The sequence below is a fragment of the Dama dama genome, chromosome 25, assembly GCF_033118175.1.
Source record: "Dama dama isolate Ldn47 chromosome 25, ASM3311817v1, whole genome shotgun sequence".
NCBI lineage: Eukaryota > Metazoa > Chordata > Mammalia > Artiodactyla > Cervidae > Dama > Dama dama.
In genome coordinates, this window is record NC_083705.1 from 15,878,619 (window position 1) to 15,903,363 (window position 24,745).

General features: G+C 42.9%; 1 non-coding gene across 1 annotated transcript; it reads right to left on the reverse strand.

Annotated features, from left to right (window-relative positions):
* Positions 1-10,505: 10,505 nt before the first annotated feature.
* On the reverse strand, positions 10,506-10,578 carry TRNAR-UCG (transfer RNA arginine (anticodon UCG)). Its single transcript has one exon. It is a non-coding gene; the product is annotated as a tRNA-Arg (tRNA).
* Between the last annotated feature and the right edge of the window lie 14,167 nt (positions 10,579-24,745).

Below are 24,745 nucleotides of genomic sequence, written 5' to 3' on the forward strand. Positions count from 1 at the left end.
GAACTGGTTAAATTATGGTATATCCATGTAGCAGAGAACCTTTTTGCCATTAAAAATGATTCTGAAGCAGCACTTTTTAAAAAGATTTATTTATTTACTTTATTCTTTGAATGTGGCGCATCTTCGTTGCTGCGACCAAGCTTTCTTTACTTTTGGCGACACTCTTTCTTGTGTGAACGGTCTTCTCGTTGCAGCAGCTTCCCCTGTTGTGGAGCCGAGGCTCTAGGCGGGTGGGCCTCAGTGACTGCGGCTTGAAGGCTCGAGAGCTCAGGATCAGTAGTTATGGCACAGGGCCTTAGTTGCCCCAAGGCACGTGGGATCTTCCCGGACCAAGGATGTCTCTTGTATTGCAAGGTGGATCCTCAACTACCGGGCCATCAGGGAAGCCCTGACGCAGAATTTTTGACAATAAGCTACTGAAGAAAGAAAAAATGGAACAGCACTGATAATATGCTACTGAAGAAAAATGGGTTACAATGGAATACGTGTGGCAAATTCCACTTTTAAGATCATATAATGCATAAAAAAACAGTTGCGATATAATAAAATGTTGATGGCTATTAATTCCATGGGGTAGAATTATAGGTGATTTAATTGTTTTCGTTTTTAGGCTTACTAATATTTTCTGGCTTTTCAGCAATGAATATGTTTTCTTGCTGTTCTAAAACAAAGAAAATGTATCTTGTTACATTTCTGTCTATTAATTACTTCTGTAATTTTTATCCGTGTGATTTTAGGAGAGGGAAATTCTGGCCAGACACTCCAGCTTCATGTGCCCTGATAAGCTCACATCCACTTTGTGAATTAATGGGACACAGGTGTCCAACTTCTCTTTAAAGCCAGGAGATGTGGTAGCAGACCTCTCCACCACTAAGACTTGGTTCTGAGATCTTAGTTCAGGAACTCCCATGCTTTCTGCGAGAAACAAATTGCTAGATACAGGCCCGAAAATCAGGGGCAGGAAGAAATGGAAGTGTTTCTACAAACAGGGCAGAAATCATTATAAATGTTGTGTGATTATAACATAGGAAGGTCAATTTTGTAGCTGAATCATAGAAAAGAGCCTCTTAATTTAATAGACAAACCTAATACAATAGGGGGTTCCCTGGTGGCCCAGGTGGTAAAGAACCTGCCTGCGATGCAGGAGACCCAGGTTTGATCCCCGGGTCAGGAAGGTCCTCTGGAAAGAGAATGGCAACCTACTCCAGTATTCTTGCCTGGAAAATCCCATGGATCAAGGGGCCTGGTGGGCTACAGTCAATGTGGTTGCAAAGAGTCAGACAGGAAGGAGCGGCTAACATTTTCACTTTGGTTCATAACACAATACAGAAAGAGTCTGCTGATACCCAGTAGGGCCTGACCTGGGCAGGAGGACCACCTGAGGACGTCTCCCTTCCCCTCTTTCTGGGTGTCACCAGGAGTCAGGAAAGTTACAAAGGATCCCTGTCCTCTTCCTGCATCTCTCTCCCATCCCATCATTGGCAATCAATCAATCAATCAAACAACTGGAGTTTGCACTAGAGCTAGAACCCTTCGGCCATTCCTGGCCACACTGCATCTTCTTGAGTCTGGTTACAAACAACCATATTTTTAACTTGCCAGCCTTGCTGTCCATTGAGACAAATACATTGCATGCAATCTAGGACACTTTTACAAATCAGATATTCCAGCACTTGCAAAAGGCAGTGCATTCATTGTATTTATTATTCTTGGAATAAAAAAAATCATATAATAGGTTTATCCTAACTTCCTATGACCCCTGAATAAGGAATATAGTATATATCCAGCATCTTCAGTGGTTACTATCATTCATCACATGTGCTTATATTAACCTTGGCAGCACGTGCATAAGCTTATTACATTAATAGAGTCAAAGATGAACTTGATTTCAGAAAAAATAATCTATCCTTGGAAGGATAGCATCATCACCTTCATGTAAACAATGTTCCTCTGCAAACAATGCCCTTTATTTTGGCAACGTGTCTTTCCTGCCATCTGCCTTGCAAAGCACTTGCCAGAGTTACAATAATAATTGAGTTACAGAGGGAATTAAGTGTAATGGAGGGGAAGGAAACTGATTGCTTAATTTTTATTAACAGAAAGGGAGAAAACTGGCGCCCTGCTGTGAACCGAAATGAAACAAAGAGAAAGATACAGAGAGAGGACTCCAGTTGGCAGGAACGTTCCTGAACAAATATTAGCGATCCTGATCCTATCGGGAGACTGAGAAGAGGCTAGCACACTGGTGGAGCAGAGAAAGGGGTAGGAAGCAGAGGGGGGCAGCCCGGGGCTGAAGTGATATGATTCAACACATCACAAAAAGGACACAGACGCTGAGAGACCACGGTGTCTTCTGAAAAGAATTATTTAACTCTCACTGAATTCTGCTTGTCCACATGTCAAGGTTACATGTCTTCACCAGCATGAAGTTAGAGCCTAGGATGTGTGCAGGTGTGTGCGTAGAATAAGTGACTTCAAATTCCTGCCCTGCCACCATCAAATAGTCTACAAATGATGTTAGAGAGGGTGTGGAGAAAAGGGAGCCCTCCTACACTGTTGGTGGGAATGTAAATTGCTGCAACCACTCTGGAGAACAGTCTGGAGGTTCCTTAAAAAACTGAAAATAGAGTCACTACATGACCCAGCAATCCCACTCCTGAGCAGGTATCTGGAGAAGACAAAAACCCTAATTTGAAGATATATGTATCCCAATGTTCATAGCAGCACAATTTACAATAAGCAAGATATGGAAGCAATCTTACTGTCCATCAACAGATGAATGGATAAAGAAGATATGGCACATACATATATACAATGGAATAATACTCAATCTTAAAACAGAATGAAATACTGCCATTTGCAGCAACATGGACGGACCTAGAGATTATCATACTAAGTGAAGTAAACTGAGAAAGACAAATATTACATGAAATCACTTATATGTGGAATCTAAAAAATAGTACAAATGGATTTAGTTACAAAATATTTTCACAGACATGGAAAAGAAACTTAAGGTTACCAATGGCGAAAGGGGAGAGAGGGAGGGACAAATTAGTAGCATGAGGTTAACAGATACATACCACTATATACAAACCATATAAACAACAAGGATTTACTATACAGCACAGGGAACTATATTCAGTGTCTTAAAATAACCTATAATGGAAAAGAATCTGAAGCTGTATACTTGAAACTAATACAGTACTGTATGTCAAAAAAATTTTTTTAAGGAAAACACACACAGAGAAACATTTTTTGCTCATGTAACAATCTGGACAATTCATGGGGGTCATTCAGACCTCACTAGGACTCTCCTGCATCCTCTGAGCAATCGGGTTGTAGACAGTGGATTAGCCCGAGGCTGCCTGAGCTAAGTTGCGTCCCCTGCTCATCCAACAAGGAGACCCCCTCCACCTTCCTGCGAAGCCAGTCCTCCTCCTCTTTCAGGGGCAGCTGCTAGGCCTCTAACCTGCCGTGACTCCCTGGAACTAACCCTCCTCTGGGTATCGGTTTCACTTGTTTGGGCTGAGGGCTGGCTGTTGGAGAAGACGAGCTCAGTGATAATACAGTATGATAGCATCTTGGCAGGTAATGCATTCATGCACTTTGTGTGGTACATGCTGTCAACGGCACACAGGATTTGGTTTCTCCTGCGAGAGACTCTCAGGTGGGGGGTGGGGAGGAGACCCAGGACACTGCATCCAGCCCCACAGGGTACTCACCCCCTGAGCTCCCTCCTGGCTGGCATGGGATTCTGGGTAGCAAATTCATGGGCTTTTCTAAACTGAGAACTCTAGTAAATGGATTCTCACCACCATTGTGTTTGCTAAAGGAAAAGCCACAAATCACAGTTTTTCCTCCCTTAGAGAAAACAGGAAAGAAGACAGACAGCCACACTATACTGACAGGAGTAATTTTCATATGTATAAATTATAATTTGGGGAGAATCTATTATAACTGATAAAGTGAAACCCAGGATGCAGCAAGGTGGGTAATATTATCAGCCGTAATATGGGAGCTGTTGTTTAGCCGCTGAGTCCAACTCTTTTGTGACTCCAGGGACTGAGGCCTGCCAGACCCGCCAAGCTCCTCTATCCATGTGATTTCCCAGTCAAGAATCCTGGAGTTGGTTGCCATTTGCTTCTCCAAAGGTTCTTCTCCACCCAGGGATTGAACAGGCAGATTCTTTACAACTGAGCCACCTGGGAAGCCCACTGCAACTCTTATCCACAGAGAATACCGTAACATTTTCCTTATAGCAAGTTCAGTTCAGTTCAGTCACTCAGTCCTGTCCAACTGTTAGCAACCCCATGAACTGCAGCACACCAGGCTACCCTGTCTATCACCAACTCCTGGAGCTTGTTCAAACTCAAGTCCATTGAGTTAGTGATGCCATTCAACCATCTCATCCTCTGTCATCCCCTTCTCTTCCTGCCTTCAATCTTTCCCAGCACCAGGGTCTTTTTCAATGAGTCAGTTCTTCGCATCAGGTGGTCAAAGTACTGGAGCTTCAGCTTTAACATCAGTCCTTCCAATGAATATTCAGGACTGATTTCCTTTAGGATGGATTGGTTGGATCTCCTTGCAGTCCAAAGGACTCTCAAGAATCTTCTCCAACACCACAGTTCAAAAGCATCAGTTCTTTGGCACTCAGCTTTCTTTATGGTCCAACTCTCACATCCATACATGACTACTGGAAAAACCATAGCTTTGACTAGATGGACCTTTGTCAGCAAAGTAATGCCTCTGCTTTTTAATATGCTAAATAGGTTGGTTCCTTATAGAAAAAAACCTCAGTAATTCAGAAGAACCTAGGGGTAGGCTATTTTCAGAGTGAAAAAGGAAACTACAGAATGTTTTAAAACAAACATAATTTTTGTATTATTATCTATATTTGGAAATAACTAAAACAAAGTTTCACAATATTCACTACATAAAATGTGTATACAGAAAACAAAATTGAAATGAACAATGAAAAAAATCAACCATTATTACTTGCTCTTTTCAAATACCCCCCAAACTTACACTTTTTCTATATAAAGTCTTAGTGTGAAGCCTGTTCATTTGAAAGATCAGCAGAGAAGTATAAACACACAAAGGTCTACTTACCTGAATACAGCGCTTTCAGGTCCTCTTCTCTGCCTGTCGTCACTAACACATGCAACATCCCACAATACCCGATTTCTTTATAGTTTGCATCATTCTTCTGGCCTTGAATCCGGAGCCATGTCTTGGTTAAATCAATTGGAAGTGTACTGTACTCCACTGTGACGGAAGAAGAAGTTAAAGAAATTGGACACATCCATATGATAGACAAAAATGCTGCTTTTCAAGTCTCTTTATAATATTTGAAGATATTCACAATATGACAGTAAGTTATAAAGAGGATTTAAATTGCTATTATACAGTATGACCCTGTATAATAGACTACATGAGAGAGAGAAGTGAAAACCATGATGGCTTTAAGAGTCTATCAAAATGTGAACAGAGGCCAACTGGATGGGGGATGGGTGTTTTTTGTTTTCCCCTTTATATATTTCTCAATGTTCAATTTTGCCAAAATGATCATGTGTTAACAAGCATCAGAAAACAAAATTTTAATACTATTAGGTCAAAGAAATTTTATACCTATTACTAGTTTTGTGAAATTGTGTGGAAACCAGGGAAGAAAGGAAGAGCTTATTTATAAAACTACAATAATTTAAAATCTGTATTTTTGCAGTGACGGCACCAATTTACGTTCCCACCAACAGTATACCAGGGTTCCCTTTGCTCCACACTCATAGCGACTGCGGGAAACAGTATGGAGGTTTCTCAAAAAACTAAAAAAACTAGTGATTGCTAGTCTTTTACTCCTCACTGAGGAGGGGGTGGGGAGGGGCGTGATACAGGCTACAAGTGTGAGACGGTCTACAAGGATGTATTGTACAACACATGGACTACAGCCAATATTTTGTAATAACTATAAATGGAGTGTAACCTTCACACATTTTATAAAAATTTTTTAAATAAGAAAATTTTAAAAATCTTATAAAATAAAAGATGCATTTCTGTTTCCAGTAGATGTGTACATGATTCAGAGAGCTATCCGGCATCTCTGACCCTTGGTTTACAGTACCTGTCCCCACACTCTGCTGTCATCAGATTCTCTGACTCCTGGTGATTCTCTGACTGAAGATTCTCTGACTTCATTCGGCTTTTCCAAACATGGTCGGGTATGCAATTGGATATCTTCCGAAGACTAACGACCTTTAGAACATCCTTTGTTTATGTCGTTCTTACTTAGGAGCTATGCCCATAACTTAAACTATGTAGTTTCAAATGCTGGCCATTCCAGGTAACCTACAGCCAAGCTTTCCCCGAAATATTTACTGAGGAGAACAGCACTGAATTTGTGATCACAGAGTTCTACCTCAAAATGTAATCTACTGGTCTCAAGATCCCCATCCTCCAACAGTGTCATGACACTTGAGTTATCTGGACCATTAATTATAAGGTTCCTCATTGTCTCAAAGAGTTTTGGTTGTAACATGGTCTTCCCTGCGGGACTGAGACCAGCAGGATTCTTGACCACCAGAAGGAGTCGGGCTCCTTTCTGGTAACATCTCAGGGTGTGAGTTGACCCCGTATTCCTTCCCACCTAGGCTTGTTAATGTAGTTCTTCTCTGAAATAAACTTGGCACTGTAGGCATCCCAGTCTTCCCTGACTTCACCTGCCAACCCCATGCATCTGGGGGAGCCAAACTGATGATGGGGTGATAATTCTGGAATCCTAATTACTCAGCACCTATTGTGATGCTTTACCAAATACTTTTTCAAAATTGAGGCTTATAACCAATCATAATAGCCCCCAAATGGCAACTCATTGTGCATCAACTGAAGAACGGAGGGATTAACTGCTGTATTCACACAATGGAATACTTGATAGCCATGAGGATGAACGACCTACAACTTCATTTAGTGCTGTGGGCAAATCTCACAAACATAACGCCGAGCAGAAGAAACCAAACACAGAGAAGCATATGTGTGTTAGTCTGCTATGTAGAGACTTGCAGTGTCCTTCCCAAGCGCAGAAACAACCAAAACTGATCCATGGTGGATGACGTCAAGATAGGTGTCATCTTTGTGGATGGGGAGCAGACAGGGCTTTCTGGGATGTTAGTAATGTTCTGTTTTGTGGGCTGGGTGCTGTTTAATACAAGAGTGTTCAATGTGCTAACACACAAAGTCCTCAGGTCGCACACTTAGGATGCGGGCACTTCTGCTGTGCTGGGCATGCTTCGTGGCTCAGTCGTGTCCGACTCTGTGCGACCCCACGGACTGTAGCCCTCCAGGCGCCTCTGTCCGTGGGATTCTCCAGGCAAGAATCCTGGAGTGGGCTGCCATTTCCTTCTCCAGGGGATCATCCCAATCCAAGGATTGAACCCAGGCTGCATTGCAGGCAGATTCTTTACTGTCTGAGCCACTGGGGAAGCCCAGGGCACTTTTGCATATGTATATATATATATTTTAGGGCTTCCCAGGTGACCCCTGCCAATGCAGGAGACTCCGGAGACATGAGTTCAATCTCTGGGTCAGGAACATCCCCTACAAGAGGAAGTGGTAACCCACTCCAGTATTCTTGCCTGGGAAATTCCCATGGGCAGAGGAGTCTGGCAGGCTATAGTCCCTGGGGTCACACAGTCAGACACGACTGGGCATGAGTTGAGTGCGTGGCCATCACAGCATAATACTTTAATGCAAAGCTACTTGGGGGAATTCCTGGTGGTCCAGTGGTTAGGATTCCACTCTGTCACTGCTGAGGACCCTGGTTGGGGAACTAAGATCTCACAAGCTGTATGGTGTGCCCTCCCCCTTTGCCAAAAGATTGGTCAAAATGACAAACCACGAGGGTAAAAGAACTAATTTTTTTAAAATGATTTGCATTATAAAAAAAAAAACACTTGGAAAACATATCAAGACCTATGGAAAAATCTGAAATTGAGAAAACAGGGACTGGACTGGGGGAGGTACGACAGATGCCAATGAATTTTTTCAGAGAAGTTGGTGCACTTGGCCCCAACTCTGCGGGGTTTTCTGAAGTTTGTTTGGGGGCGCTTAGTGAGTGAGTCCCCTTTGTTCAAGAAGAGCAGCAGCTTCACCTGCAGGCTCCTTTTCTTCTCCAGCACTGAGGCAGGGTTTACAACCCCTCAAGGGACTCAAAGAGGAGCTTGAGGATGCTTCCAGAGCTGAGCACCCACACAAATGAACGGACACCCACAGGCCTTGCATGAGGGTAGTCACCGTCCACAGAGTAAGACTGTGGTCTCTCCGGGGCTGCAGGCGGGCGACCCTTGCAGAACCTTCCCTCCTGGTTTCGAGCCAGCTTTGCCACCTACAGGCTTTGTGGTCTCAAGAAAGGCGTTTCTCCCGTTTTCTAGTTTTCTCTTCTCTAAGATGGTGATAAGAGTAGGGGTGCTGGACACACAAGGTACTCAACACACAAGAAGCTCAAGAGGTAGGTTCCTCCTCCTGTTACCATCCTCATTCACTTTTTCCTTCAGAAACAGATTTTTCCAGTCTGAATAGCCAAGTAACTTGGCCTCACAGGAGAGTGGGCTGTCGGGAGGCCAGAGAAATTGGAGTCCACCCCACTTCATGGGGGGCCATGAGGGATAAAGACTCAGCCTTAAATCTCTGCAGAATTACTCAGAGACTGCTCCTTCAGAAACTCAGAGTGCAGTGAAAGCAGCGTTTGAGACAATGACCCCAGACTCACAAATCACGTTCCAGAGCTTCTGCCTTCTGGAGATGTTCGTGAGAAACAGCAACAGGTTTCCACGAGTGGCTCCCAGAGATAACCCTGGGCATTGCGGGGTGCTGTGCCAGGGTGGGTAGAACCGAGCCACCAACACTCCAGAGAACAGTTGGGTGATTCAGCTAGATGCCCCCTAAACCATCTGTACATTTGCCTGAGAGAGGCGCCTTTGCTGAGAAGAGCCCTTGGAGACGAATGCTGGACCAGGCAGCCGTGCCATGAGCTCACTGTCTTTGGCATCCATCAGACACACAGCTCCAAGGGCAGCAGCTGCCTGGAAGCTTTGCGGGAAGCAGCCCCACCCACTGCATCTGGATAGAGCCAAAAGGGTCAGGGTGAGCCCAGGGTGGGATGCTCAGCCTCAGTGCAGCAGAGACACCCTCTTTGATGGCTTGCTTTGCTCTTCGTTTGGGTCTAAAGATGCCCAGGGCAGTTTTCCACTGTTACTTGCTGACATATAGTGACGAATTTGACCCATTGTCAAATCTTGCATAATACTACTTAATTACAAAGAAAATTCTAAAGTTAAATTTTCCTCTAATTTAACAAGATTTTAGGGTCATCGCAAGAGGCCATCTCCTGTCTCCAAAAGCTTGAACCCTGGAGTGTTCCCATTGAAAGGAAACATGGAGATCTTTCTGATCCGATCCTGTATGCTCTAGTATAGAGGTGGAAATGAGGGCTAGAAATTTATGATTTTTGTACCCAGGTTCCATCCCTGGGTCAGGAAGATCCCCTGGAGAAGGGAATGGCAACCCACTCCAGTATTTTTGCCCAGAGAATCCCATGAACAGAGGAGGCTGGCAGGCTAAGTAGTCCATGGGTCGCAAAGAGTTGGACACCGCTGAGCGACTAAGCACGCACAGGGCCGGGACAGCAGGAGGAACTAAACGCCAAGCCGATGACCAGTCCAGTTTCTGCTCTCTGATTCCCACGGCTTCCTTCTCGCTTAACAAATAAAATGCCTCCAAGGGAAACCTCAGCTCTCGGGAGAAAAAGTCTTCAGTGTAAATGAAACCTCCCAGTGCCTTGGGCGCAGGAGGGACAGAGCTGGCTCGGCCACTCAGTCTCGGCCTGGCTGGAGCCCATTATTTCTGTGGAAATGGAGAGGCTGGAGCCCCTCTCCTGCCTCTGCTGGAAAGCCAATATGCCCTTGAACCGTAGAGGAATAACTCGAGGATTAATAAGCTAATGCGGAGGGCGATGAGCGCGGCAGCGTGGTGTGTGGCTTGCTAAGTGAACTAAATCAACATCAGCAGGCGCTGCAACCGTGGAACACGAACCCGGATGAGATAATTTCCTTCTTCACCAGGAAGGCCCTCCGACCTAATGAAAAGCTGTATATCCCTCCTGGAGACAGCACAGTCCACAAAAATGCTACAGTACTTAGAGAATTTGTAGTGATTCTGTCCGCATTCACTGAGAACGTTCCTTCTCCATTCCCACCCCACCCTACCCCCTTATTCAGAAGAGCATGTCATATTTATTAAGCACTATTATATTTCAGGCAGTTCCCTCAGGGATTTACAGGCATTATCTCATCTAATCCATCAGCCCTGTTAGGGATATTGTATTTTTATTGCCATCGTACAAGTCACACAATGGAGGGGCAGAAAGGAGGAAGCAACTTCCCAAAGTGGTGGTACCTGAATATGAACTCGGGTTAAGGCATGACTTTCCTTTTTTTTTTTTTTAAACAAAATGAAACCAACCACGAAGGGACTCGAACCCTCAATCTTCTGATCCGAAGTCAGACGCCTTATCCATTAGGCCACGTGGTCATAGCATACTTGGCAGCTAGGTGCAGCCAGCCTCCTCGGAGATGGTGGCACTGTTGACTTCAGCTGCAGAGGACAGGGTCATACATCCCAAGTCCAACCAGGATTTTCCACTGCCTGCTGCCTGTTCAGGACTTCCTTGGTGGCTCAGACAGTAGAGAATCTGCCTGCAATGTAGGAGATCCAGGTTCCATCCTTGGGTTGAGAAGGTCCCCCGGAGAAGGGAATGGCTACTCACTCCAGTGTTCTTGTCCTGTTCCCTCCTAAGATCTGAACAGAAGCACCACTGCATTAAACTCCTCAGGGAAGTGGTCACCAGGGGGAAAGGCTGAGACCAGGGGTTTGTAAACGGCCTTCAGGCTTTTATATTTTTTAAAAGCTCAATGGAGATCAAGAGGGGAGATCAACTAAATAAAATAATGACAGAACATGAGGAAGTGGGAAGCTCAGGAGTTTTAAAATTCATATCCTGTTTAAAATCAATGTACTTTAAGCATATTTCATGGTATTAAAGTTATAGGACATAAAACTCAATCACTCTTGTGGACAATTGAATGAAATGAATACAAACACAGCATAGTTCCTGAACAAACATTCCCCACATGGTGTGGTTCCTGTGGAAACAATAAAAATAATCCAATTTAGTTATGCAGGGTTCACCTTCCCCCGCCTGTAATTAGTGCTGCTACAATGGAGGAAGCAGAGAAAGAAAACGAGATAAACTGGCAACAGAGAATTACATCAAGTCCCCAGCAGGACCAGTTCTCTCTCTTATCTGCAGTTTCCAAATCCCATCTCTTATTATAGATATTTATCCTCCCTACTAAGGCCTCTCACACCTAATCATGTGATTCTTTTTCCATTTTCATTCCATAGCACCAGTCCCTCTATAGCCCATAGAAAGAGATTGGGAAGAGAGTTGTTGGAAATCTAAATTTAGGGGCAGAGGGGAATGACAGGGAGGGTATTTAAGGAAGGGTATATTTCCTTTCCTTAATCCAAATGGGGAGTAGGGAAACTCCCAAAGGAATTATTTTTAAACATTGCCGATGCAAAGAGCCAACTCATTGGCAAAGACCCTGATGCTGGAAAAGATTGAGGGTAAGGGGCAAGAGGAGAAGGGGGCGACAGATGATGAGATGGTTGGATGGTCTCACTGACTCAATGGACATGAGTTTGAGCAAACTCCAGGAGACAATGAAGACAGGGAAGCCTGGCGTGCTGCAGTTCATGGGGTCACAAGAGTCGAACACAACTTAGTGACTGAACAACAACAGCAACATAAAGATTGTGGAGTACCTATGAGAAGGAGTGACTGACGTATCGTGTTCCAGACTGGAGCTGGGCTTAAGCGGTGGGCTGAAGGCCCTGCCCCTGTGCCATTGTGAGAGGGATGGCAAAGCGGGAGGAAGGGCGTTGGTGGAGCTCTCTGCACTCCCACAAGCATGGTTCCCAAGGATCTCACAGGCATGGAGGGAGGGACCTGGACTGGACCTGCATTGCCAGCTTCTCCCCTAAAATGGCTGCTTGCTGCCCAGGGTGTTCCAATGGCAACAGGCTTATGGACCGGCCACTGTGTTGAGAGCAGGAGGAGCTGGAAATGGTCAAGCTGGAGCTAGAGGTGTTGAGTTATAAGAGGCCTCATGGGCTTCTGCTGAACTCCACGTGCAGCTCCACCATTGAACCAGTCCTGGGCAACAGCCATGGAGAGGGAGCATGGGGGATACTCAGGTGTTTCATTCCCACTTCAGCAGGGATGTGTTACAATCCAGTGATGACAGTACCTGCCAGATACTGTATCAGACACCTCAGGTCTAGGGGCCTGGCACCTGGTGGCTCAGCTGGTAAAGAAACCACCTGCAGTGCAGGAGACCTGGGTTCGATCCCTGGGTTGGGAAGATCCCCTGGAGAAGGGAACGGCTACCCACTCCAGTATTCTGGCCAGGAGAATTCCATGGACTGTATAGTCCATGGGGTCACAAAGTGTGGGACATGACTGAGAGACTTTCACTTTCACAGACACCAGCTGCACATGGGGTCCTCAGGCCACCTATTATTTTAACTGACTGGCTGCCAATTTGGGGGTTCCCACAACCCCCTCAGTTCAAAAATTCACTAGAACGACTCACGGAACTCAGGAAAGAACTATACTTACCACTCTAGTTTGATTATAAAGGGTACACATAGCGTGAGGTCTGGGAGGGAATGAAGAATTTGTAGGCCCTATCCTCACAGGATCAGGACACACCAGCCTCCATCAGCCTACATCAGTGTGTACACCAAGCAGGAAGCTCTGCTGAGCACTGGTATCCAGAATTTCTGTTGGGGCTTCATTGCATAGACAGGATTGATTAAATCCCGCCCCATGAGATTTAACTGAATCTCCAGCTCCTCTCCAGATCTTCTCCCCTCCTAAGCCAGCTGAGAGTTCCAACTCTAATCACAGGCTTCCTGGTCTTTCTGGGGACCAGCCTCCACCCTGAAGCAATCTAGGAACCCACCAGAGTCATCTCATTAGCATAACAAAGACAGTCCTTACACTAGGGGAAATTCCAAGGGATTTTAAAGCCCTGTGCCTGGAACTAGGGACACTGGATATATTCCCGAATATTGGTGTTGGAGAAGACTCTTGAGAGTTCCTTGGACTGACAGGAGATCAAATCAGTCCATCCTAAAGGAAATCAGTCCTGAATATTCATTGGAAGGACTGATGCTGAAGCTGAAATTCCAATACTTTGGCCACCTGATGCAAAGAACTGACTCATTGGAAAAGACCCTGAAGCTGGGAAAGACTGATGGCAGGAGGAGAAGGGGATGACAGAGGACAAGATGGTTGGATTACATCACCAACTCAATGGACATGAATTTGAGTGAACTCCAGGAGATGGTGATGGACAGGGAAGCCTGGTGTGCTACAGTCCATGGGGTCACAAAGCGTTGGACATGACTGAGTGACTGAACTGAACTGAACTGAACCAGTGATAGCCAGAGAAGGAGCCACAACCAAAAGAAGACTACTTGTGAGCTCATATAAGCTAATTAGCAAGACATTAAAAAAAACTCCACCATCTTCCTTGCCTCCAAACCAGAAACGGAACCTATTAAAGGAAGGAGAATTTGCTTTGTTAAAAAGAGAAGACCACACACCTCTCTACTCCACACACCTCTTAAGCTGCAAAACCTGTCTGTCTGGACTGGAGAAAGGAAAGAGCTCTGAATCAGAGACTGAAGCTTCACACTGAATCAAACTAAATTTTAGTTAATGAAAAGGACCTAAAAGTTGTGAGATTTTCTTAAGATACCATTAAGTGATGAGAAAGTAGGGTTTGACAGTAGAGTTGAAAGTGTGGACTAGAAAAATAAAACTGTGTCATGTTCAAAGCACACGGAGCTTAACGCACACGGACAGTCACTTATAGCCACTAGGGTATCGAATAGAAAAAAGATGGAAAATATCAAGTGTTGGCAAGGATGTGGAGCCACCAGAACCCTCATACGCTATTGAGGAGTGTAAACTGCTGTAACTACTTTGGCAGAATGTTTAGCAACACCTATTAAAGTTAAATACATGCATACCATATGACCAACCCAATTCTACCCATAGCGATGTACCCAACCGAAATTCATTTGTTTATCAGAAGACATGAACTAGCATGTTCAAAGCAACACTATTCATAATAACCCCAGACTGAAGATCATCCAAATGGCCATCAACAGTAGAATGCATAAAAATAAGTTGTGAAATGTTTACAAATGGAATAGCATACAGCAATGAGACTAAATAATCCCAAACTACACACAGCAATGTGGATGAATCTCACAAACACAATATTGGTATAGAGATCATTCTTGGAGGATAGAAATAATGTCTCCCTTTGAAGCAAGAGGAAGCTTTGCAGCCCACTACAATGATCCAGGTTTCCTAAGTTCAAGATCTCTTTCCTACAGGACAGTTCAGTGCATGTGCAGGTGTAGCCTGGCCCTCCTCTTGTCACCCCCATAGGACTTGGGGCTCAGGGAACTGGCCCAAGATGTAAGTAATAAGATGTCCTTCGTCTCTGATCCAAGAGTCTCTGTGTCCTCGGCAGCAGCCATGAAACCTGCAGGCTAACTTCATAATTTGTAGATACGGCACAGTCTCAGACTCCTCACAGTTATTGACATCCTCATGCTTCCATGTGCATACATTTGAAAAATAATATGCCTGAGGGTGCATCTATTAATCTATAGACAGTATCTGTGGAGTTGCAGAAACACCACTTAACAGCCTTCTCCCCTGTGGCCTAAGTATACCCATGCATCTAAAATTTTCTCTTTGCATCAATTCCTTAAAAGGTTTGTGGCATCATTTGCTTTCATCACATTACCCCCAGGTGATGCCTGCAGAGCCAAGCTACCATTCTCCACCTTCCCTTTCCCCCTTTCACCTGGCTGACATTTACTGATTTCAGTCTCCTCCTCTGATTTATCAAGCTATATTTAACTTTTCCTTTCCTGTGCAAGCTCCCCCTTTTCAGCTCTCTGCAGAAAGGCTCATGGGGTCCTTTTCCCACTGAGACTTCTTGTCATTTGGAATGACATTTGCTTCCCTGGTGGCTCAGATGGTAAAGAATCTGCCTGTAACGCAGAAGACCTGGGTCCGATCCTTGGGTCGAGAAGATCCCCTGGAGACGGGAAAGGCAACTCACTCCAGTATTCTTGCCTGGAGAATCCCATGGACAGAGGAGCCTGGCAAGCTACAGTCCACAGGGTGGCAAAGAGTCAGACATGACTGAGAGACTTTCACTTTTATTGGGCTTTTGTAGGCTTCCACTCAGTTCCCCCCTTCAGTTGACCTCATTTCACTGGTGTCTTCCTGATCAATTTTAACATTCAGTCATATGTTGGTACCTGCATTGTCTGGTAAGTTCTTTACCACTAGTGTCACTGTGGAAGCCCTTTCATGAATGTACCTTTTGCAAAAAAAAAAAGGGGGCTGTCATAAGAATAAAAAGCCATCATCACATTTCACCTGACAGCTAGTGTGAAATTGTCCCAATATAAAGTAGTTGATATTTTGCCCAAATCAATCCCTGACTCTTATTTTGTTGATGACCCTTTTCTTCCTACACTATTTCTGAACAGCAATGTTTCAGATTGTTTTTAAGGTGTCTTCCTGGCTTTTTTAATTTCTTTTCTGTATATTTTTTTCTGTTCTTAATATAACTCTACTCTTGAATTTTCCACCATGCAAGAAAGATAACTATCAGGATAGCAACTTAGTTTCCCCTCAATAAAACTGAGTCATTAATAATATTTCACATGAACTGACCTAATGCTTCTGAAACAGTTTGGGGTTGAACATTTCCTTTAGCCAAGTCAGATAAACACAGTTCTTTCCTTTAACTTTCCTTGGGCTTCCCCTGTGGCTCAGCTGGTAAAGAATTCGCCCGCAATGTGGGAGAGATCTGGGTTTGATTCCCGGGTTGGAAAGATCCCCTGGAGAAGGGAAAGGCTACCCACTCCAGTATTCTGGCCTAGAGAATTCCATGGACTGTATAGGTCATGGGGTCTCAAACAGTCAGAGACAACTGAGCAATTTTCACTCACTCACTTCCTTTAACAGTCTTTTCCAATAAAAGATAAAGACTTAATGTAATTGCTGTGTTTTAGACATGAATTACACCCTGTATGTGTTCAAGAAATATGTATTTACAAAATTATAAGTCATATCAGACTTCTAGTGAAGGTATGACCTTTCCTCTTACCGACCATCTCAGTAGCATCTCACTTATATCTATTTCATGACCCCCACTCGTTTGGAATTCTCCCTTCAGGAAGTGAGCTTAATTAGCTGATGGGCTTAAGAGACCTGGCTGCAGCGCATGGTGGGGCTCAAGCACGCTCCGTCTGAGCTGAGCTCTGGGGTCTTGCAGTCAGCGTGCTGGACTAATTTATACTCATGGGTTAAAAATTAAGTCTAGTTCTTGGTGGCTAGCCAGACTATTGCACAGAGTGAAAGCTTATTTCACTATAAGATGCAGACTGCAGAGTTGAAATAAGCTGAATGCATTCTTCCTCTTCACACCGTGCTGTGGAGCCTCTTACCTGCCTACTGGTCTCCATTGCAGTTATCACGTGACTTTTTTTTTGCAAAAGGTACATTCATGAAAGGGCTTCCACGGTGACACTAGTGGTAAAGAACATACCAGACAATGCAGGAGATGTGGATTCAATCCCCGGATTGGGATGATCCCCTGGAGGAGGACATGGCAACCCACTCCAGTATTTTTGACTAGAGATTCCCATGGACAGAGGAGCCTGGCAGGCTACAGTCCATGGGGTCACAAGGAGCCAGACATGACAAGCAGCCTAGCATGGCACAGCACACATTCATAAAAATAAGGATAAGTGATTGTTGAGTTTATGGTCCAAATTGATAGATTTTTTTTTCTCCATTGGATCACATGTATCAATATCAATATTCTGTGCATCTCATTTATCTATAAGTTCTATATTTAACCAAAATTGATAGTTATTAGCTTTCACTGTACCCTCACATCAGTTTCCATGTCAACACACTGCATCTCAAAATAACCAAGCATCCATCGTGAGAGAAGAGTGGAAGACTTCTCTTCTCTCATGCTTCTCTTAGTATTTTTTGTGTCCAGGTTTCTGGTATCCAACATCTCCTGCAATTTTCTTTTTCTCTTCATGCGCACTTGAGTTCTGAGAGAGCCCTGCAAGGTGTCTTTGTTGGGAAGTCCTATGGACATCCAAAGAGCATCATTAAGGTCAGGTTCTGTCAATCAGAGTTACAAGGAGGCAGAGTATGCACGTGCACCAGCATGATGCTAGATGTCCCTGTCATGCAGGGACACCATTACAGTGGCACTGTGCTTTGTTATCTGACTCCTCAGCTGGTAGTTTTAACTGGTTGGAACCTCTTGTCTTATTATATAGATTCTTCTTCAACTCTGGACAAGTATAGTAAGTACTGAGAGAGACTCAGTAGTTACTGAGAGCTGACAGTGAAAATACCATCCCTGAGATATACCCAGTTCACACATCACAAACTGGTAGCAACAAAGGAACAAATTCGCATACCTGAGTGGAACAAATTGTTTAAAATAACAAAGGAATTGCCTTATTTCTCCAGTAGGAGAAAAGATACCTACCAAAAACATTCCTACTAAATGGGTTTAACTCATTTGAAAGAAAAAGGATATTCAAATGATGACTAAGATTGCTACGCATGATATGTTCTTGAAAAGTATTTTCATGAACAACAACAATAAAAAAGGTCAATGAGTATTGTTAAGTCAACAGATATGCTGTGAATAAGTCAGAAAATCTTTGACTAGTCCTGAGAAAGTGTGTCACTAAGTGGAAGATCATATACTAACAAGCGTTGCAGAGTGAGGGTTTCATTTTCCATCCCTGGAGATATTGAGAAATAGCCAGTGAACTAATTTAAATGCCATAACTCAGGGATTATATCTGGCCTGGAATACACAGTCAATAAATATTTGTTGAATAAATCTAAAATGGGAAAGTAAACAGATGTCATCAATTATGAAAGCAAATCACAATTACTGATCTCCACAGGGACTCACTTGCACACCAAAATCTTTGCCCTGCCCTGGGGTTTTCATCTAGAAAGGACAGCAAGGTCTGGGCCTCAGTTGAGTTTTGTGCAATAGAGAGAAGAGGCAATTTCAAAGAATTTTTTGAGGGGCAATAGTGGTAATCAGTTCAGTCACTCAGTCGTGTCCGACTCCTTGCAACCCCATAGACTGCAGCACGCCAGGCTTCCCTGGCCATCGCCAGCTCACAGAGTTTACTCAAATTCCTGTCCATTGTGTCGGTGATGCCATCCAACCATCTCATCCTCTGTCGTCCCCTTCTCCACCTGCCCCCAATCCCTCCCAGCATCAGGGTCTTTTCCAATGAGTCAGTTCTTCACATCAGGTGGCCAAAGAATTGGAGTTTCAACATCAGCCCTTCCAATGAACACTGAGGACTGATCTCCTTCAGGATGGACTGGTTGGATCTCCTTGCAGTCCAAGGGACTCTCAAGAGTCTTCTCCAACACCATAGTTCAAAAGCATCAATTCTTCAGCGCTCAGCTTTCTTTATAGTCCAACTCTCACATTTATACATGACCACTGGAAAAACCATAGCTTTGACTAGACAGACCTTTGTTGGCAAAGTAATGTCTCTGTTTTTTAATATGCTGTCTAGGTTGGTCATAACTTTTCTTCCAAGGAGCAGCAAGCATCTTTTAATTTCATGGCTGCAGTCACCATCTGCAGTGATTTTGGAGCCCAAAAAAATAAAGTCTCTCACTGTTTCCATTGTTTCCCCATCTATTTGCCATGAAGTGATGCGACCAGATGCCATGACCTCAGTTTTCTGAATGTTGAGTTTTAAGCCAACTTTTTCACTCTCCTCTTTCACTTTCATTAAGAGGCTCTTTAGTTCTTCGCTCTCTGCCATAAGGGTGGTGTCATCTGCATATCTGAGGTTATTGATATTTCTCCCGGCAATCTTGATTCCAGCTTGTGCTTCATCCACCCCAGCGATTCTCATGATGTACTTGCATTTAAGTTAAATAAGCAGAGTGACAATATACAGCCTTGACATACTCCTTTTCCTATTTGGAACCAGTCTGTTGTTCCATGTCCAATTCTAACTGTTGCTTCCTGACCTGCACACAGATTTCTCAAGAGGCAGGTCAGGTGGTCTGGTATTCCCATCTCTTTAAGAATTTTCCAGAGTTTGTTGTGGTCCACACAAAGGCTTTGGCATAGTCAATAAAGCAGAAATAGATGTTTTTCTGGAACTCTCTTGCTTTTTTGATGATCCAGCAGATATTGGCAATTTGATCTCTGGTTCCTCTGCCTTTTCTAAAACCACCTGGACATCTGGAAGTTCACAGTTCATGTATTGTTGAAGCCTGGCTTGGAGAATTTTGAGCATTACTTTACTAGTGTGTGAGATGAGTGCAACTGTGCGGTAGTTTGAGCATTCTTTGGGATTGCCTTTCTTTGGGATTGGAATGAAAACTGACCTTTTCCAGTCCTGTGGCCACTGCTGAGTTTTCCAAGCTTGTTGGCATATTGAGTTCAGCACTTGCACAGCATCATCTTTTAGTGGTAATATTCAAACACAAAAAAAGATTGAGAAGAAGCACAAGCAGAGACGATAACTCACGGAAGGGTTGTGGTAAGTCTTGTCTGCACTGGTTTCAGTTGGAGAGAAGAGGGTCCAGGACTGAATGCTAACTCTTGTCATTCCATGAAGGTGAATCTTCTGGGCATTGTTTTTAGCTCCGAATTCTGCTGAAATCATGAGTCACCTTGACCTCAGTGCTGTACGTCACAACCCAGGGGTTGTGTCATTCTTTTATAAAGTGGACTTATTCCAGGGTGTAATTAGTCGCTGCCTTATAACTGGACACATTGCCTAGTTTTAGCCATTTTACTCAAATCAAGATTATGAAGCAAATATAAACGGTACCTCTCTGCTTACAAGTGTGTTTTCAGTTACTTATCCATGATGATGATAGGTTTGCAGTGATTCAGGTACACTTTAACCTCTTTTTCCTTATAATAAGCAGTTTACTTGGGTGAGGTGGTTGGCTTGATTTAAGGGTGTTTTCTGTGATCATAGTTTGTAACTGGCCCATGCCACACTTGATCCCATTCTCTTTCCCTCCTAAGGATAATGTCTAAATTAGTTAAAAGCTTGGGCCAGCAGAACCATTATCTTGTGCTTACCAAAGATTCCTGGTAATAATTAAATAGCCAGTGGAATGTGTAGCCCCCAAATCTCAGTGGCTGAAGATAGAACTTTGAGAAATAATTGTCATAGTTAATTCCATAATTTGATTTTAGTTTCAAGGACCATCTATGTCATTGACTGAATGAAGAGTTAAAGTATTGAGCAGAGACACTGCTCCCTGTGTTTCTCCTTGCCTCTTCAATGAAGGGGCTCTGAGCAGTAAACTGAGAGATATGGGATTGAGTGTTGGTAAAGGAAAGAAACTGTACTTGAAGACACAAAGTTGATATTCCGTTTGAAGGACACAGAGCAGAAATGCTCTGTGGCTTTTTAAGATGGATGCAGTTTTCAGCAGGTGTTGCATTCCTCCTCTGTTCTTTGATTTGGCTCACATTTAAAGCCTAGAGGGACAAGGTGATGTAGCTGCTTGAAGTAGCTCAGGAGGGGGGCTGTAGCAAACTGGAGAACTTGCTTTCTGAAGAGTCAGTCTGGCTTCAGCTCCTGCCAACGTGGCCATCAGGCAATCAAGGTCACTGGGGCCAGGTTCTCTCTTTGTCCAGAGAAACCAGAAATCTTAATGTTTTGATCCCATCAACAGATTGTTTAAATGCTGGCAAATAATTCAAAAACAGTTTGAATGCTCTCTGGACCAGATAAAACATGAGTGCCAAACAGATCCAGTCATGGGCCACAAGCTTGTAATCTCCACCTTGACACATCCTTGAAATTTCTGCTGATACCATGTTCCAGGCTTCGTTTTTCAGAGCTGTGATAATGTCGCTATTTAGACTGAAAAAAAAAATGAAATCTATTGTTTCCATGGTAGCCTCAGCATTTTCAATGATGGGTAGAGATGATTTGTATTTAAACACTGTTAGCTAACACAGAACCTTATGAGTTAAAAATAGGACAGATTAACATTTTTTTAGGAAAATCAAGCGATCCTTTCTTAATCCTATGCAGCACAGAATTGGTCTTAGAAACATTTGTGATTTATTAAAGTCAGAAACCCTCTCTGTAAGCATTTTCCCTTTAATTTTAATCCCCATGTACCTCTAAACGAAATGCAATATAACCATTTCTGGTTCATTTACATCAAACCATTAAAATGTTGCTTCATGTAACCCTTTTGATGTCTTAGATGCTTTTGGAAGTCGTTAAAAAATGTTCTAATCCTTTTCCCCTGTAGTCATATTTTTGACCACAGTAAACAAGTTCAAGCACCAGAGGGTTCTACTTCTAGGCTAGAACCCAAACCCTGTGGATCTGGTAAATTCTACACAGAGAAAAATGAATGCTTCTCTCCCTAATGATCACTATTGTCACTTATTCCATCCCATAGCAATGATGAAATAAACTCATCAAACAAAGAATTCCCATTTTACAGTTGCAACTCATAAAACCTATCCATTTTAAGTATGGCTCTGAACTGAGGTCAAACTCTTAGATTCTTAAAATAACATGAATTTGGTCATGCAGCTCAAAGCTACTGCTTGCTGTTCCTCTGACTACACACATAACAAGGGCTGAAAACGTGCCATATGGGAAAGGAATATGTATTTATGAGATGATTCTTTATGCAGAGAGGACATACATTGCTTTTCATGCACATTCAAACAGACAGAATTGATCTTCTGTGAGAGATGGAGCTATCCCCACATTACCAAGAGCTGTCACTTAAAATAAAATTTTGATTAATATCATTTGCAAATCGAGTACTGACTTGGTTTCTTTCCTTCCAACAGGAAGTATGGATCTGTAGGGATACAGGCAGAGAACATATGTAATCTCTTGGGAATGGACAATGATGAAATGACCCAAAACATGATTATTCCTTGCTACTTCCTGAAATCTGTTCCTCAAATCCCCAAACTCACAGTTCTCTGAATTTATGATTCACAAAAGTGTTCAAGGGTTTTCAGACCACTCGCCCAGCTCCACAGAAAGTGCGGAAGGGAGGGATTTCAAAGATGTGCACGTGTGGGTCAGCCAAGGTTCATTCCTTGAGATCTTCCAGATATTTATTAGGAGTTCATGGGCGGGGATGTTCATTTCTGTAGACAAAGGATGGATTACCCAAAATGTGAAGTGCAGGTACTTTTAAGTCTGTGGCCAGACTGAGATAAGCTTGTCTGCGGATGCTGGGGTTGTTCAAATGTAGCATGTCTAATTTACCCAGAGGCCACCAAGCAGAGCAGGAGGGGGAGTGGGAGGCCTGCCAGGAAGTTTTAAAGAAAAGGGACTTTCCCAGGCCTCAGAGGCAAGAATCAGGTGAGCCCAGAATCTTCATCAGGAGAGCTATCCTGACCCACTTGAAGCTGAGTGCTCCCCTAAGAGAGAGGGGCCACTCTGAGCACAGCACCCAGCTCTGCATTGAAAGCGGGGAGCCCACTCAAGGGCGTCTTGTGAAATTAGCCTGCACCTTCATGCAATCAGACTTGTCTCTTTGGTCTTTAGTGGGGTCCAGTCTGCCTAGAAAGACTCAGTCAGAAAAGTGGCAAATGTTTATCTACCATTGTGTGTCTGCAGCATGACGCTATGTACCAGCGCTCTAGAGGGCAGCCTGATTGGGGGTGCTCTTCTTCTTTCTTCTTTCCATCCCCGATCCTGAAGCATATATGTCTCTCCATGGCTAGCGAAAGGCGAAAGAGATACGAAACAGCAACGAAACAAACATGTGCTCTTTTCTTTTCCAGACTCTCTTGCTTGGAGTCCTTCCCCAGGTCAGTCAGAGGTATATACATTTCTTGGGGAAGAATTTAAATTGCTCTAAGAAGAGAAAGAGACAGGAATATTTAATATTTATCTTTTTAATTTCTCAAATGAGTTCTTTTTCCCTTTCTGATTAAGTTGAAGCATGAGATGCCTACAGTAAGTGCACTGGTATCAAGAACACAATTCACTAGATTTTTACAAATGTATACATGCATGTAAACACCACCCAGACCAAGGCGTAAACATTCCCACACACCCTAGAAGGATCCCTTGGCTCCTTCTCGGTCAGCACCCATTCATTCTCAAGAGGTAGCCATTCTAACTTCTATCATCATAGACCCGTTTGACTGTCCTTGAATTTTATATAAATGTAATCTGAGAGTATTGATTACAATACAATATTGATTAAAATCTGAGAGTATCTTTTTTTGTTGGCTTCTTTCACTCAACGTAATGTTTCTGAGATTTATCTATGCTGTTTGAGCATTAGCTCATTCTTTTTTATTGTTGAGTTATATATATATGTATATACATATATATATATAATCCATTTCTAGTTTACTTACAGTAAATCATTAAAATACTGTTTTATATACCTATTTGATGTCTTGTGATATATATATCTTATATATATTTATCCATTCTATTGTTGATGATATTTGAGTTATTTCCAGTTTCTGACTATTATGAATAAGGCTTCTAAGGATTTTGTTTTAGTTGGATGCAAATACTTATTTCCCTTGGGCCTATATCTAGAAAAACAATTAATCGTTAGCTTAATTAGATGTTGACAGGGAGTTTCCAAAGTGATTGCATCACTTCATACTCCCAGCATCAATGTATTGATATCAGAGTTCCAGTTGCTTACAACCTTGCCAACACTTGGTTTTGTCCATCTTTTTAAAATTCTAATATTCTTGTAAGTGTGTAATGGCATTTCATTGTGGTTTTAACTTGTACTATCCTAATAACTAATAATATTGAGGGCTTTTCCACATGGTTATTGGTCCTTTATACATTCTCTTTTACCTAGTGTAGCAGCAGCAGCTCAACTCTCCCTCTCATTGTATATTTACAGTTATTTATCTTTCTTCTCATTATTGATTCATAGGATACTGTGGGTGTCAATCTCATATTAGACATATATATTGCATGTATCTTCTTCCAATCTGTGCCTTATCTCTCACTGGTGCCATTTTTGAACTTTTGAAGAACAAAAGTCCCTAATTTTAATGAAGTCCAATTTTTTAGTTTTTTCTTTTGTGCTTAGTCCATTTTGTGTCTTGACTTTTAAAAATTATGGCCTGTGCCAAAGTCATGAGAATACTCTGTTTTTTAAGATATTTATTAGTTTATTAATAAATAAAAGCTATTGGGATTAACATTTCCATACAGATATCTAACTGTTCCAACATGACTTACGAGAAAGATCTCCCTCTCATTTAAATGTGGTTCTGTCACAAACCAAGCAACTGTATATGTATGTATCTGTTTTGGGAAATATTTTTAGAGAGCAGTATTTGATGTGCAGATTTCACTTCCAGAGTAAGCTCTTGTATCTTAAACCAGAAATGATTGTTTTGAAGGCCAACATTTTTCATTTGTTGGAATAGATTTGGCCCAGAGAGGAGAAGCCCTTGGGAACTGAAAGGAAATCAGCATTGTGACAACTTGGACTTGGAGAGAAGAG